Source organism: Schistocerca piceifrons, chromosome 4 (assembly GCF_021461385.2).
Source record: "Schistocerca piceifrons isolate TAMUIC-IGC-003096 chromosome 4, iqSchPice1.1, whole genome shotgun sequence".
In the NCBI taxonomy this organism is placed as follows: domain Eukaryota; kingdom Metazoa; phylum Arthropoda; class Insecta; order Orthoptera; family Acrididae; genus Schistocerca; species Schistocerca piceifrons.
This window is the reverse complement of record NC_060141.1, coordinates 22,640,818-22,657,181: the sequence shown is the minus strand read 5'-3', so window position 1 is coordinate 22,657,181 and position 16,364 is coordinate 22,640,818. Positions and strand designations below refer to the sequence as shown.

General features: G+C 43.5%; 1 protein-coding gene across 1 annotated transcript in view; it reads right to left on the bottom strand.

Annotated features, from left to right (window-relative positions):
* Window positions 1–16,364, bottom strand: part of LOC124794934 (putative fatty acyl-CoA reductase CG5065) — a 466,122-nt gene that overhangs the window by 383,447 nt on the left and 66,311 nt on the right. The window lies entirely within an intron of this gene.

Sequence of the window (16,364 nt, the reverse complement as noted above, 5' to 3'; positions counted from 1 at the left end):
GTATCGTAGTAGGGACGGAATGGCGGGGATGTACACTACTGCCTCGTTTGAACTGTGCTGGAATTGTCGCTGGAATCCGTGTATCAGAGTGCTGGAGCGGTTCCTTTCTGCAGCTGGGTAAGGGCTGTATGAGAGAGTGGCAGGTAAAAGACAGAGGACACTTCCGGCTCTGTTCTGTTATCCGCTCTGAACAACCGTGAAATTGCCGCCTCTCCTAGGAGTCAGCAAAATTTCTCGTCAACAGGATGTCAAACAAAATCGCAATGCATTTTTGTTGAACATTGACAAGGTCTGATCATGCCTGTGTCAAAATACAGCTTCAAGCTCGCAACAAAAATAGCAACCACCCACTGATAGTAAAACTATCTATTAAGAACAAGAAGCGCCTTGATCGGTTTCGAGCCGACATGTTAATCATCAGACAGTTGTGCGCGTTTAAAATTCCACGTACGTGATTCTGTAAGTAGGATGTTGGCTGATTTTCGATATGGTGAAAATTCGGTCGCACCCTGCGGTGAAAAGGATGTAAGAAAAAAGATTATTATACCATAATTGGGTCTAACAGTGAACTAAAGTAAAGCAAACAACTTTCTAAGACATCAGCTAAGTTCGTTTCGTGTTACTTACACCGAAAATTCTGCGTCTTCTTATAACGCTGTTGACTGCTTTCGAAGAAGTTTACGAAAGCGTTAAATCTTGCTTACTATTCGGTGAAATAGGAACTTTTTGAGAAGCGGTCGATGATACTTTTTTTTTGAGTCATCAGTCTTCTGACTGGTTTGATGCGACCCTCCACGAATTCTGTTCCTGTGCCAACCTTTTCATCTCGGAGAACAGTTGCAACCTACGTCTTCAATTATTTGTTGGATGCATTACAATCTCTGTCTGGCTCTACAGCAGGGGTGCACAACCCGTCGATCGTGATCAATCGGTCGATCATCGTGGCTTTGAGTCGGTATTCCAAAATTTATTTAAATGACTGTCTTTGTATAGCACCAGTTGGTTAACAGGTGAGTGTCTGCACAGTCTTTGTAGGTGGTAAATCTGGCAACACTACACCCCTTGCATCTCTATCCGCATTTCGCTTCCTTTAACGCTCGCGCTAACAAGTCTTCCCTTCTGCACAGTTACAGAAATTAAATGCGAAGGACTTACCTCAAAAACAGAACTGTCGGGTCAGCAAACATCATTGGATCTAGAAGCTGCAAAGAAGTATACGGTCAACTTGATAGCACTGAAGGCAGACTTTGAAAACTGATTTCAAGGAAATGGAACCGGTTCTAGCTTTCATAGCTCAACTTTTCCAAAAATTGGTGTGGAAGATATTGAAAGTAAAATGAATACTCTTTTCTCTTGCAGTTAGATTGATCTTGGAGAGGAAATGACATTTACTCAAAGTCAGAATACCGTGAAGTAAATTTTGTAAATTAGTGAGTGTAAAAACATGTTCTTAGCATTGCAAAAGCGGCATCGTATGTTTTATTGTTTTTAGGATCAACTTGTCTGAGATAGCGTTTTCAACGATGAACGTACTTGTATGTAAGCTTATAATTAAACTGACTGATCCTCATCTTTCGGAAGGCGTAAGATTGACTCTGACAATTTTATCGCCAGCTTAGAATAAACTTGCCAATAATTTGGAAAGGCAAGTATCTCACATAACTTTTTTCAGCATTTATGGCGGTGCATATTTTATTATTTTTCACATGTACAATACCTTGAAAATTGAGTAGCAGGCCCACAACTTTTGATAGTGAAAAAATTACCTTTTATATATTTTGTGTAACTAAAATATTTAATTTTGGGAAAGGTGTAGTTTTGCGTTTAAGCCTTTAAAAATTCTCAAGTCATTAGATCTCTAAATCCATTGAAATGAAATGAAATGATCGTATGGCATTGTTGGCCCTTGAGGCCCCATTCAGGGGAGTTCGGCCGCCGTATTGCAACTCCTTTTCAGTTGACGCCACTTCGGCGACTTGCGAGTCAATGATGATGAAAATGATGAAGGACACACAACACCCAGTCCCCTGCCGGGAATCGAACACGGGCCCCCTGCGTGGTAACGCTACTGCTACGCTACGGAGGCGGGCTCTAAATCGATTAAATTGCATGTAGTAGATCTCAAGCCTAGAAATATTTTACCCGCTGCAGCTCCCTCTGGTACCATGGCAGTGATTCCCTTGTGTCTTAACATATGCCGTATCATCTTGTCTCCTCTTATTGTCAGTGTTTTCCATGTATTCCTTTTCTCGGCGATTCTTCGGAGAAGCTCCTCATTCCTTACCCTATCTATCCACCTAATTTTCAACATTTTTCTGTAGGACCACATCTGAAATGCCTCGATTCTCTTCTGTGTCGGTTTTTCGCATACTCCATGTTTCACTATCATTCAGTGTTGTGCTCCAATTGCAGATTTTCAGAAATTCCTTCCTCAAATTAAGGTCAATACTTGATACTAGTAAACCTCTCTCGGCCAGGAATACTACTATAAAAAGGCGAAAAACTGACTCATCTGTTATGAAAGTTGGTTACGTTTTTTTAATTCGCTGTTAGGCCAAATAACAGTGAAGCAACCTTTTTTGCAGCACGGTTTTTAGCTGTGGACGTCAGCGCCTCAGGGAAGTCTTATCACACTAACAGCCAGGCGAGAATATGCGATATGTATTTTCAAACACGAACACCCGCTTGATGATGCCGAAGGAGGTGCGAAACCGGTAGCAGCGCTATTTGTTACATATCGTCCACTCTTTCCCCCCTTTTGTGCCACCTACAAATACGGAAAAACTAGACGAGTGCAATTAGTCGGAGCGACATTGTTAACTGTGGAATCAGCGAAAGCAGTAGGAAGTGAATGCCGTTCTTCTTGCAGAGCAGCTTTCAGCGTGACGAATATCTGCGGAGGAAAAGCCCAGCACGGCATTCGGCACAGGCTGCGTAGGGTCCAGCTAGAGAGGGACAGACCTGGACCACTACACGAGCTAATATTTTTGTATTATTATCATCATCGTCGTCATCAACATTCAAGATATTCTCTGACCAGAGAATTCCTATACGATCGAGCGTTTTCGTACAGTAAAAGGTGGGCGGTATACGTGAGTCTGGCCATTTACGTGACGGGAGCCTGTACCACTGCACTCTTTGGTGGACATAACTGAAAATGTCAGTTACGCCGCTTGCCGAAACCTTAGTCTGAACCTTCTATATGCCGAATTTGCAGTTTGAATTGGTCACCATAGCCCATACACACCCAAAAAAAAAAAATATCACCTTCCAATCAGCTAACTTTGCCTAAGCTGCCTCCAACTTGCCGACAGCCGTCCACCGTAGCTAGTCCGGTATGCCACCGGCCTAACTCCCGGTTTGCCACGCCTCCCACCTACAGCCTCACACGCCATGCTTTCGTCATAAATGCAGCCGGCTGCTCTGATCTGACGACGTAAGCGGACTGCAACGAAGCCGTATCGTATGCGCCAGTTTTGTGCAGTACTGCTGCAGCAACAAGGTATTCAATCTGTGTGTCAAGTACTTTGAGCTTCCCTGAACTACTGCTATCTTAATTTTTCAGTTTTTTTCTAATCCTGTGGAAACAATGTACACAACATGAAAAGAGGCTTGAGACCGAAAATACAGGGGCTGGACAAAAGTATGGTAATACCACGAGAAACGCGTGAACATAAATGAAGATGTTAGCCACATCAGCAGGTTGCGCTGTTGTATTTCACGCGAACGGCGCCTGTGCAGCGTCGTCAATACGGTGCGAGTTTAAGTCTTGGTCACGACAGTGTTCTGTGTAGTTGTGCCTGCGTTATGTCGGAGCGATAAGAGTTCGAAAGTGGGTGCTTCCGTAATCAACGGAGCCAAAACGTTCGGTGTTTCAAGAGATATAGTATCGAAAATTCCAAGATTTTAAACATGGCTGCAACAGCAACTGTTGAAATTCTTCACGATAAAGGATGACAGCCAAAAACAGCTACAGGATAAAAATTTATTAAAATTTCTTGACCAAGGTTTCGGTACATATAAATATACCTTCATCAGAAGTAAAAAATCCTGAACAGGAAGACACTTTCATTAGAAAAGCCATAGCATCGGAAGTGAGAAACAAAAGCTTAAGTAACAGTGACATTATCAAAGTAATACAGGCACAAAATCTTTAGTTACTTACTGAAATTACATCATGTAATGGAGATTAATAAAACAATTATGCCAAAGGCGTCGTCAATAATTGAAACATCTTCTCCATTTGTACAACATGACTACGGGCACAGGGTCAAAGCGAACAGTTTAGCACCATTACTTCGCCTATGAACTATCGAGACAAGAGTGCGAAAGCACTAGGGCAGATGCTTTCCTCGAGAGAGGGCACTTGTATGTGCCAGACACTCGCGCATATTAAAATCCATGAATACATACATAAGCGCATCAAAAATTATTAAAAGTTGTGTTAATTCAAACTTTCTGTCATAATAAATAAAACGTATCAGGCCATTTAAAAACATTTATGTAAAACAGAAAATATAGAACCAATTTCCTGTTTCCTGGTGTCAAACAGCTAAAGCTTGCGCTATGGAACATCTAACGAGAGAGGGCACTAGTGTAATGCGCGAGAATCTCGCGTAACGTAGGCGGTGAAATACATACTAGCGAAAACAACCAAAATGTTATAATAAAACGAAACCATCTGTCGTTGTGAATAAAAACATACTAGTCAATTAACCACACATACATTTATTTCAGTAAGTAAGTAACTAAAGATTTTGTGCCTGTATTACTTTCATAATTTCACTGTTACTTAAGCTTTTGTTTCTCACTTCCGATGCTATGGCTTTTCTAATGAAAGTGTCTTCCTGCTCAGGATTTTTTACTTCTGATGAAGGTATATTTATATGTACCGAAACCTTGGTCAAGAAATTTTAATAAATTTTTATACTGCAACTGTTTTTGGCTGTCATCCTTTATCGTGAAGTATCGAAGATCGATACAGCATACAGTCAAAACGGAAAAACATCATCCGTTAAAGCACAACGAAATTGTGTATTGAGTGATGGCGACCAACGGTCATTATAGGATTGTGACGAAAAATGGTTCAAATGGCTCTGAGCACTATGGGACTTAACTTCTCAGGTCATCAGTCGCCTAGAAGTTAGAACTACTTAAACCTAACTAACCTAAGGACATCACACACATCCATGCCCGAGGCAGGATTCGAACCTGCGACCGCATGTGACGAAAAATCACCCGCGGAACTGAGTGTTGCACTCGCGAAACGCTATCACCTCCAAAACAACACGGAGGGAACTCCAAAAGCTGAGAATTGACTGGGGTGAGCTGGAATTCCCAAACCATGTATCAGCGATGAAAATTCCTGTTACAGGAAAACGTGGTTCCGAACCTAGAAAATATGTACTAAGGAGGAATAGACGAGGCATTTGCTCCGATGAGTCTTGTTTCACACTGTCTCCATCTTCTGACCGTGTTTACGTTCCAAGAGTGAAACATGGGAGGTTGGGGGGCGGGGGAGGGGGGGGGGGCTTTCGGTGATGATTTGGGCAGCCGTATCCTCATATCCCGTGGTCCCCATGGTTAAACTGCAAAGTCGCATCATTGTCAAGGATTATTTGACCATTTGACGGTGGACACGTCCATCCCATGGTACAATGTTTGTTCCCCAATGGAGATGCTGTGTTCCAGGACTTCAGGACCACTGTTTACACAGCTCGCATCTTCCAGGACAGGTTTTATAGGCACGAGGATGAGTTGTCGCATCTGCCGTGGCTGCTGCAATCACCAGATCTCACTGTTGTTGAACATTTATGGTCTGCTTTGGAGAGAATGGGGAGTGATCGCTGTCTACCTGGACCGTCGCCACCTGAACTCGCCACTGTTTCACAGGAAGAATGGTGTAAGATTCTCTTCATATTTTTGTCCAATCCTTCTATCTCGACGTATTAAATTGGATTTGCAAGTTTACGGAAGATAATGTTTAATTTCAAGTGTAAAAACGTCGTCTAACAGAACAAAAGTTTTTGATCAGTGTATACTACCAGTAATAATATACAGCTGCGAGACATGCACATTAATTAGTTCTTTCTTAGAAAGCTTATAGACATGCACATTAATAAGTCCATTTGCGAGGTGCCGGGGTGGAGAAGAGTTTGTACCTCCTTAACTCAGACGAATCTTGCATGAGAACGAGACATGCACTCGACCCCCTCCTCATCTACCAGCTAATTAATTATGCACACAGCGGTAACGGTAGGATATGATGGTGGACCCTGCTAGTTGGTAAAATAAGGAGTGCACACTCACAATAATTTAATAAAAATCGTAATCTACTCAAAAAAAGAGAACTTTATCATGATAAACGACAGGAAATGGGATTCTGCCTATATCTCAGAAATGATACGCGGATTAAATATCACAATGAGATTTATTATACATCAGAACACAAATACACATGATTGTCGACACACACAGTAGGTTAAAGGATAGGATATGCTGAAATGTTAGGAGAATAAGAGTTGGCTCGGGAACAAGGGGCTCCTACTCTCTGTGATGCAATAGACTGACGATAATGACTGGAGTTCCTGATGAATCAAGTATTAACGTCCCGACTGTATAGCAGTATCGCAATTAGTAGTGAGAGCTCAAATGGGATCACATGGAGAAACAAGCAAGGTGGACTTGTAGCAAAGCGAACGCGCGTGCTGCTGGGGGATTCACTATAAAATTGATAAGGTAGTACAATGCCGGAGCTGCAAAACACTGTACCAGTACTGAAATCTGCAACACGTCGTCGGTATGCAGTGTCCTGATGATGTAGGCGCCGACTTCTGCCGTGCAACAACTCTGTGTCAACCCCTGGCCGCGAAGGCTGTCCGAGAATTCTAAGTTCTTCCGAAAACGAGCGACCAAGTCGCAAGACCGTCCGACTCCGAGGAAGAACAGATCCCCAAAACCACTGCCCGCGCAACGCAAGAACGAAACCAACATTGCTCTACTCACTACTCTCCTCGAAAAACTGCGAATCAGCATTCAGTTCTGAATTTCCCCACACTGTCTCAGAGCATCATTCGCGCCTATGGCGACCATTCCCTCCAATTTCGAGCAGGGCTTTATGACGTCAACTAGCCTCAGTTTAAGTTGACCAATCATGCCTCTGCTATTCAGCTGAAGGCACTGAACTTGCCATTTGACCGGCTACGAAAACAACCTGCCTAGACCACCGGCCATCCGGTGCCAGACAGTCGCACTCAGCAGGGCAAGTCCACACGTTTTCTCCGAATCAAGAGGACAATGCAGTTAGTCGGTGCCAGGAATCTTCGTTCTAGACGCGCCGGAACGGTAAACACATAAACTGCGGCGACACTCAGACGTCTAGCAGGTCGTTTCGCCCTGCATACAATAGGCGAAACTCGGCCGACGCCAGCGTTCTGCCAGGCGCTTAAGCCTATTGTACGAACCTCTCAGAATTCAGGGAAGTGCAGCCCCCAACCGGAAACGCACTGTGCCGCGTCCTCCGATGCTCGCCTCGCACAGGCCACCCAGGGAAGTAAAACAGCATGTTCAGGAATCGAGTTAAAAGTATTTTTTTGAGCTCTCAGTACAAATACTCTCATTACAATAACCTTATTCGGTCTGTTACTACCGTGCAATGACATAGCACATTAATAAAATTGATGAAAATGAGAGGCGACATGGAAAAGAGGGCATGGAACCTGTGAAATTGTTAGACAGCTTGTAGTAGCTCAAAAGAGGAATGGAAACATCAGTGCTGGGTTAGACAGAGAAAGGGAGAAGGTGAGAGATATCAGACGTACAGCCAAGCGCTGGCGCATAATGGGGAGAGCAAACACCTTGAAATGGCTGTGGGCTGGTCATGACACGCGAAGAAAATATCGCAGATAGTCAAACGAGAACTCGATTCGAGCTGCGTCGTGTACCAAAAGGAACCGAGGGGAAGGCTACCGGGCAAATGGGCCGGAGACTTGCGAAAGACAGCTGGATTCAACTGGCTACAGAAAGCTAAAGATCGGCAGAAATGTCACTACCTGTTGGGATTCTACACTGAAGCGCCAAAGAAACTGGTATAGACATGCAGATTCAAATATAGAGACATGTCAACAGGTAGAATACAGCGCTGCGGTCGGCAACGCCTATATAAGACAACAAGTGTTTGGCGCAGTTGTTACATAGGTTACTGCTGCTACAGTGGCAGTTTATCAAGATTTAGGTGAGTTTGAAAGTGGTGTTATAGTCGGCGAACGCGCGATGGGATACAGCATCTCCGAGGTAGCGATGAAGTGGGGATTTTCCCGTACGACCATTTCACGAGTGTACCGTGATTATCAGAAATCCGGTAAAACATCAAATCTCCGACATCGCTGCGGCCGGAAGAAGATCCTGCTAGAACGGGGCCAACGACAACTGAAGAGAATCGTTCGACGTGACAGAAGTGCAACCCTTCCGCAGATTGCTGCAGATTTCAATGCTGGGCCATCAACAAGAGTCAGCGTGCGAACCGTTCAACGAAACATGATCGATATGGGCTTTCACAGCTGAATGCCCACTCGTTTACCCTTGATCACTGCACGACAAGGCTTTACGCCTCGCCTGGGCCTGTCAACACTGACAATGGACTGTTGCTGACTGGTAACATGTTGACTGGTCGGACGAGTCTCGTTTCAAATTGTATCGAGCGGACGGACGTGTACCGGAATCGAGACAACCTCACGAATCCATGGACCCTGCATGTCAGCAGGAGACTGTTCGAGGAGGTTGTGGCTTTGTAATGGTGTGGGGCGTGTGCAGTTGGAGTGATATGGGACCCCTGATACGTCTAGATACCACTCTGACGGGTGACACACGTACGTAAGCATCTTGTGTGATCTGCTCCACCCATTCATGTCCATTGTACATTTCGACGGGCTTGGGCAATCCCAGCAGGACAATGAGACACTCCAGACGTCCAGAAGTGTTACAGAGTGCCTCGAGGAACATTCTTCTGAGTATAAACACTTCCCCTGGCCACCAATATCCCCAGACATGAACATTATTGAGCATATGTGGGATGCCTTGCAACCTACTGTTCAAAAGAGATCTCCACCCCCTCTTACTCTTACGGATTTATGGGCAGCCCTGCAGGATTCATGGTGTCAATTCCCTTCAGCACTACTTCAGACAATAGTCGAGTCCATGCCACGTCGTGTTGCCGCTGGGGCCCTACATGATATTAGGCAGGTGTACCAGTTTCTTTGGCTCTTCAGTGTACCCTAATAGGCCACCTCTCCAAGTGATCGAACTGGATGATGATGATGATGACGATGTTGATGAAAGTGCTCAATTATCATATGGAAACCTGCTAAAGTAACTCAATTCGGCTTTGCTTGGTTTATGCACTTCTTCCTGAAGAAAAAAGTTTCTATAATCGATAATTTCAGAGCTCTAATAGATAGACCTTTCTAACACCGCAAAAATGTACATCCTGAGCTAAGTTTCCAGATTCTTATCACAATTATAAACTTGATTTCCTTGTACATTGACAGAATACCAGATAATTACTTTTTTAAAGTAAGAAAAATAGCTATGATGGGCAAGCAGGAAACATAGCTGTTAGAGTTGGCAGTTAAATTAAAGGCGTTTAATAACGCTCGAGTGAAATAGCTGCTTACTGTTTTGTTCACTTAAAAGGTGTGACTAAGTTAAGCTTCTGTAATTCGCATGTACCGTGCCTAAATTGCCGCAATAACATTGTTATGTTGGTTGCTGCAATATCTAGAGAGAGACAGCTTATGGTGAAGACGCAGTACGACAGTAAAATGCACCTTTCTCATTTGTTACACGTACCAGTAAGTTCACACTCGTATATTAACGTCACGCGATCTGTAACGGCTTCAGTTATTTCCCGTACGATTTTAGTTTCCAACCACTCCTCACGACCGCTTTTAAAAGCACAAAATCCAATAGTCGGTCTTATTACGCTCGGCAGAGCTCGTGGACATTAAAATGAAATAGCTGCATAGAGGTATAATTACCTAACGGTAATGACTGAGTGAAACATCCGTAATTCGTGGGTTCCGTGCTTAAATTGCAGTAATAACATTTTTATGCCGCTGTTTCAGAAATCTCATTGTGTGCGCATAGGGAAGCACTGGACCCTTTGTGATCAGTCTCTATAGCTGTAAGCCTCTAGAAAAGCTAACAATTTAAAACACGCCGTGAAAATAGTCGAGAGAGGACTAGCGCGTAACTGCGTATAGCATATCAAGTGGAGAAGCAGGAGTCTGTTTTCGGCAGTTACCAGCTTTCAGAGTTATCCGGTCGTGAGTACTCCGTAAGTACGAAACTGGACTAAAAGTCAGTTATACTGCCGACCACTTTCACCTTCAATAGTCACGACGTAATAGAACGACTTTGTTACGTGACTGGATTCTGCACCGGCCACTTAATTTCAGCTTCTGTCCGCTTCTTCTCTCTCCCTTTCTCTCTCTCTCTCTCTCTCTCTCTCTCACACACACACACACACACACACACACACACACACACACACACACATACACAAACAAACAAACAAACAAACAAAATTCGTGTTCAGGAGTACCAAATCTATGTAAAGCTGAATTCCGCTGCTTCCATTAGCGGGCGTCATACTATTCATTCCTCCTGCCCCTTTCTAGTTGTTCCGCCCGCCCTTGTTGTGTACTAGACATAATCTAACATCTAAATTTCATCACTGCACTCCCTTCTAGTGCTGTACGGCCTACTAGCCACATGTCTATTTGTTGTCTCTGACGGACTCGGTACGCGTTACAAAAACGTGATACACTGGAATTACTGGACAACATAGAGAACTTAGGTCTATGTCAGAAGGTCTGATGGTCACTTCTCAGTGGTGCCAAAAACAGTTCCTAAACTGACCCGTACACCTGAACATATACAGATGTCATCTTCCCCACATTCGTCAATGGCACACCCAAAATGTAAACGACGCCATATATTATCCAGAAGAGAAGATGGCTAACATGCCAATAGAATACGCTTCACAAGTATTTCTCAACAGATGAATTTTGACCTACATCATTTGGATTCGGATGATTGCTTGCTCTTGTAACTATGTTCAGATGGAAGCAGCCGGTTGACATTGTTGAATATAAGCGTATATTATGTGTCGATCTGAACTCTTCTTCACACTGTTGTTTCGAAGATAAACAAATAAAGAAAATATCTTTGGTTTGTCATTACTCAATGTTACTGTAATTTTTGAGAACATTCTTCATGGAGAACAGCGGATTCCCAAAAAGTACTTTAAAACGATCAAAAAAAAAAAAGTGTGTGAATTCCTATGGGACCAAACTGGTGAGGTCATCGGTCCCTAGACTTACCCACTACTTAAGCTAACTTACAACTTACACTAAGAACAACACACACACCCGTGCCCGAGAGAGGACTCGAACCTCCGGCGGGAGGGGCCGCGCAATCCGTGACATGACGCCTGAGACCGCGCGGCCACTCCGCGCCGCTTAAAATTATCAAAAACAGTCTCGACTGAAAAAAAAAAAAAACTTTATTTTGTGGTAACTGTTTCGGTCGTTTTCGACCATCTTTACACCTCGTACTGAAATATAAATATAGAATGAATTTAGAAAGATGTCTGAAAATAGTAATAATATACAAAAAAATCTAATATAACAAATATCAAAAGAAGAAATTGTACCCATGATGGTAGGCGTTGCCGGTGTCATGACTCCACAAACGTCAGCTGCTAAGGACAGCAAGGTAGCTGTTGCTTAAATACGCGATGCTCCGCCCACTGCACACCGAATTACCTCAGTGATAGCCATTCAGGTGTACAGGCCTTAGTTATTACAGTAAGATAAATACAGAATGGTTACACGAAAGCTAACAACAAATGATGAAATAGGTGCCTTACATTATATAAACTAGCTGTTATAAACAGCATTTCGTCACGCTGTGACGAAAATATGCCGAGTGGTTGTGATTAAACTTTCCCTATTTTAACACATTCTAACACTGAAACTAATTACCGTACAAGGAACAAACTTGGTAGAATTAATGTGAAGCACATGGGGGGGGGGGGGGGGAGAGAGAAGTAATGCAGAATCAGTTCAATTGAAACAATTTTAATGTGCTGCTCGGTACATTATACCATAAGCTACCCGGAACCATTATTTGTACAGAAGGGTCTCAATATGGCGCCCGTCAGTGTCCAGAAGAGTCTGAAAGCGCAGGATTCTGTAGGTGTGCTGGCTGCCTCTCTTGATATGCTGCGCTTCAGATCAACACATGTGTGAATGTTCCCCCGGTAAAACCTGCCCCTCAGGTAGCCCCACAACCAGAAATCACAGGGAGGCAGATCAGGTGATCGTGACGGCCAAGCATTTGGAAACGATCGGGTGATAATTCGATCGTTTCCAAATGTGTTTCGGACTTCGCGAGCGATGTGCGGTGGGGCCCCATCTAGCGTGGAAACTGTTGAGCTCCATGCCTCTCTCTCCTGTAGGGCGGATATGATATTCTGGCGAAGCATGTCGCAGTAACGCTGGCCAGTCACACTGTACGTCTATGGTCCTCGAGCGCCACCCTTTTCAAGAAAGAATGGGCCAATGACGGACGTAACCGTGAAGCCACAACATATTGTGACACGTCCACCATGCAGAGGAACTTCATGCACAGTGACTGGAGGTGAAGATCCCCACACTCGGCAATTCTCTGTGTTCACCTCACCCGTCAGAGAAAAATGAACTGCCGGCCGAAGTGGCCGTGCGGTTAAAGGCGCTTCAGTCTGAAACCGCAAGACCGCTACGGTCGCAGGTTCGAATCCTGCCTCGGGAATGGATGTTTGTGATGTCCTTAGGTTAGTTAGGTTTAACTAGTTCTAAGTTCTAGGGGACTAATGACCTCAGCAGTTGCGTCCCATAGTGCTCAGAGCCAATATATCGGAGCCAAAAATGAACTTCGTCTGTCTATAGGATGGTCCACGGCCAGCCCTCGTCAACTTCAGTCCTTGCGAGAAAGTGATGCAAGCTGCTGTACGATATGGATCTTGTACGGATGTCATTTGAGCATGGTTCGAAGCACCTTCCGTACAGTGGACAACGGGATGTTCAATACCTGACGATCGGGAACTGCGCTCAGCGTTGTCTGCTATAGCAATAGCGATTTCATCAGCGACCTCTGGTGCAACCGGTCGTCGGCCTCATCCTGGAGTGACGTCCAGTTCTCCAGTTGATTCGAATTTCATCATGCTCCGCACAGCAGGTGGACAAAGACGACCCTTCTCTAATCCTTTCAGCAGCGATATTCTCGAAGTACAGCTGCAGCATTACTGTTGTTTTGTTAACAGAGCTTCACCAATAACGCCCTGCTCCTTTTGTGCAAGCTCATTTTGACAGGTGCATTGCAGGGACTATGACTCACGATGACTGATCCCAGCACCTGGTGGCCATAGTTGGAACCGGGCGGTGGCGCCGTGACGCGTGGAAATCATGCACCCCATACTCTGGACATTAAATCTACCAAGTTTGGTATTCGTACGATAATTAGTCTCCTTGTTATAACGTGTTAAACAGGGAAAGTTTAATTATAAACATCCGGCACATAAAAGAGATAACCAATCATAATCGGCTGTGAGAACACCTCTAGCCATCTATGGAGATTTATCGCAAACTCGTAGATCGTATGGTAGCAAAAATGGTGATTCAGCGACGCCAACGGTTCCCATGGAGACGGCGTACTCATATCGATATGCACCATCCGGCTGAAGAGTATTTCAGATCTGCGACAGCGGCTGGATGTCAGACACGTACTGACATGCAGGTCACGTGTAGAAATGCACATCGATCTGCATGCCAGTATTGTATGTTGCTCCTAGGTCGTAGTGCCAGTGAAAGTAAAGCTCGAGTGAGGCAATTATACAGGGTGTTACAAAAAGGTACGGCCAAACTTTCAGGAAACATTCCTCACACACAAAGAAAGAAAATATGTTATGTGGACATGTGTCCGGAAACGCTTACTTTCCATGTTAGAGCTCATTTTATTACTTCTCTTCAAATCACATTAATCATGGATTGGAAACACACAGCAACAGAACGTACCAGCGTGACTTCAAACACTTTGTTATAGGAAATGTTCAAAATGTCCTTCGTTAGCGAGGATACATGCATCCACCCTCCGTCGCATGGAATCCCTGGTGCGCTGATGCAGCCCTGGAGAATGGCGTATTGTATCACACCCGTCGACAATACAAGCACGAAGAGTCTCAACATTTGGTACCGGGGTTGCGTAGACAAGAGCTTTCAAATGCCCCCATAAATGAAAGTCAAGAGGGTTGAGGTCAGGAGAGCGTGGAGACCATGGAATTGGTCCGCCTCTATCAATCCATCGGTCACCGAATCTGTTGTTGAGAAGCGTACGAACACTTCGACTGAAATGTGCAGGAGCTCCATCGTGCATGAACCACATGTTGTGTCGTACGTGTAAAGGCACATGTTCTAGCAGCACAGGTAGAGTATCCCGTATGAAATCATGATAACGTGCTCCATTGAGCGTAGGTAGAAGAACATGGGGCCCAATCAAGACATCACCAACAATGCCTGCCCAAACAATGAGTCGCATGTCAACACAAGCACCGAAGTCAACATTACCTTCCTTCAATTGGGCCAACTGGCGGTGAATCGAGGAAGTACAGTACATACTGACGAAACTAAAATGAGCTTTAACATGGAAATTAAGCGTTTCCGGACACATGTCCACATAACATCTTTTCTCTATTTGTGTGTGAGGAATGTTTCCTGAAAGTTTGGCCGTACCTTTTTGAAACACCCTGTATAGCACTGAATCGGCGTGGAGGTGTCGATGTGGACGTTTCAACAATAAACGATTTCACAGTTGCGGCAGCGATGAGTTGTTACAAAATACTGGCGTCCGAGTGTGACACTGTCGTAATGTGTGTCAGTTCCGCCACATGACAACGGCCAAGTAACCAACAGGGTAATAAGTAAAGTAGGGTACATAATACCTAAACTATGAAAGAAATACAAGTTAGGTCAAAAAGCTACGGCGCAAAACCTCATTGACCCATCCAGGTAGTCAAAGACATAACATGATGAGCATAAGAAACTGATGCTTAAAAGAAATGAGAAGGTAGTTATTTAGTCATTCCATAAAATAGGTGTATACAGTGTCAGATGAACAAAAATATAGGTTCCATCATGGACGCATCTACGTAGTCATTAATGTAAAACTAACGCAGTCAAAGCAGTCAAAAGTTGAGATATACTGTGAATCTAGTACTTTATAGTCACGGAAGTCTATAAAATGGGAATAAGCATGAAGTTACAATTATGATTTGGAGAAATAAAAGAGGAATAAAAACGAAGAGAAGTAAAACAGCATTCTTTAGTTAGCCTAGAGCAAAATCATACTACATAAAGGGAAGTACTGCGCAGTAGTTGTCATAAAACAAACTCTGTCTATTAAGATAGTGATGAATAGGAAGTAAAAACATAAACAGTCAAGAGTTTAAAATAAAATTCACAAAGTGTTATACAATCATGGAAACATTCCATAAAAATTAGAGAAATAATAAAAGAGGAACGGAAGAGCAGGAACGTTCTATAGTAAGTCTTCAAAATCATAGAAATGTTTTTCTCTGAAGTCTAGTTGCGCATAGAGAGTGGACGAGCAGTGAGCATAAATCTCTCTCTCTCTCTCTTCTAATGTGTGAAGTAACAATCCTTCACATGCACTGCGAACAACATTCAAGTTATTTGTTATAGATTCTTCTCAGTGATTGTGATGTGTTAGGTGTTGGCCAAATACTGATTTATTACGAGACATAAGTGAAGTGTGTTCTTTATAACGAGCAGTGAAGGTCCGACCTGCCTGGCCAGTGTACTATATGTCGCAATCTTTACATAATATCTTATAGACACCGGAATTTAGATAGATATTATTGCAGCTTTCAGTTGTATGTTTCAGCCATTTCGGCAAAAGGTTATCACTAGTAAAGGCTGTTGTCAAATCGGTGTTCTTGAACAATTTGTTAATTTTGTCAGAAATTAAGCCCATATATGCAATTTTTTGGTAAATTTGCTACTGGGAATAGTGAGATAGTTATTGCGTAATTTGTTCATACAACTAAAATTTTCATTTATGCTTTCTCATAAAAGCTTATACTGTTAACCGGTATCGGCCTCGTTGGCCGTCAATAGCAACAGAAAAGGAAAAAGAACGAGATATATAATTAATTTGTCAACTCTATGGCCATGGAAAACAAAATTAACTTTCCCTACCAATTGAAGCAGAATCAGTATATGCCACAAGAAATGCTTAGTCAAACTACT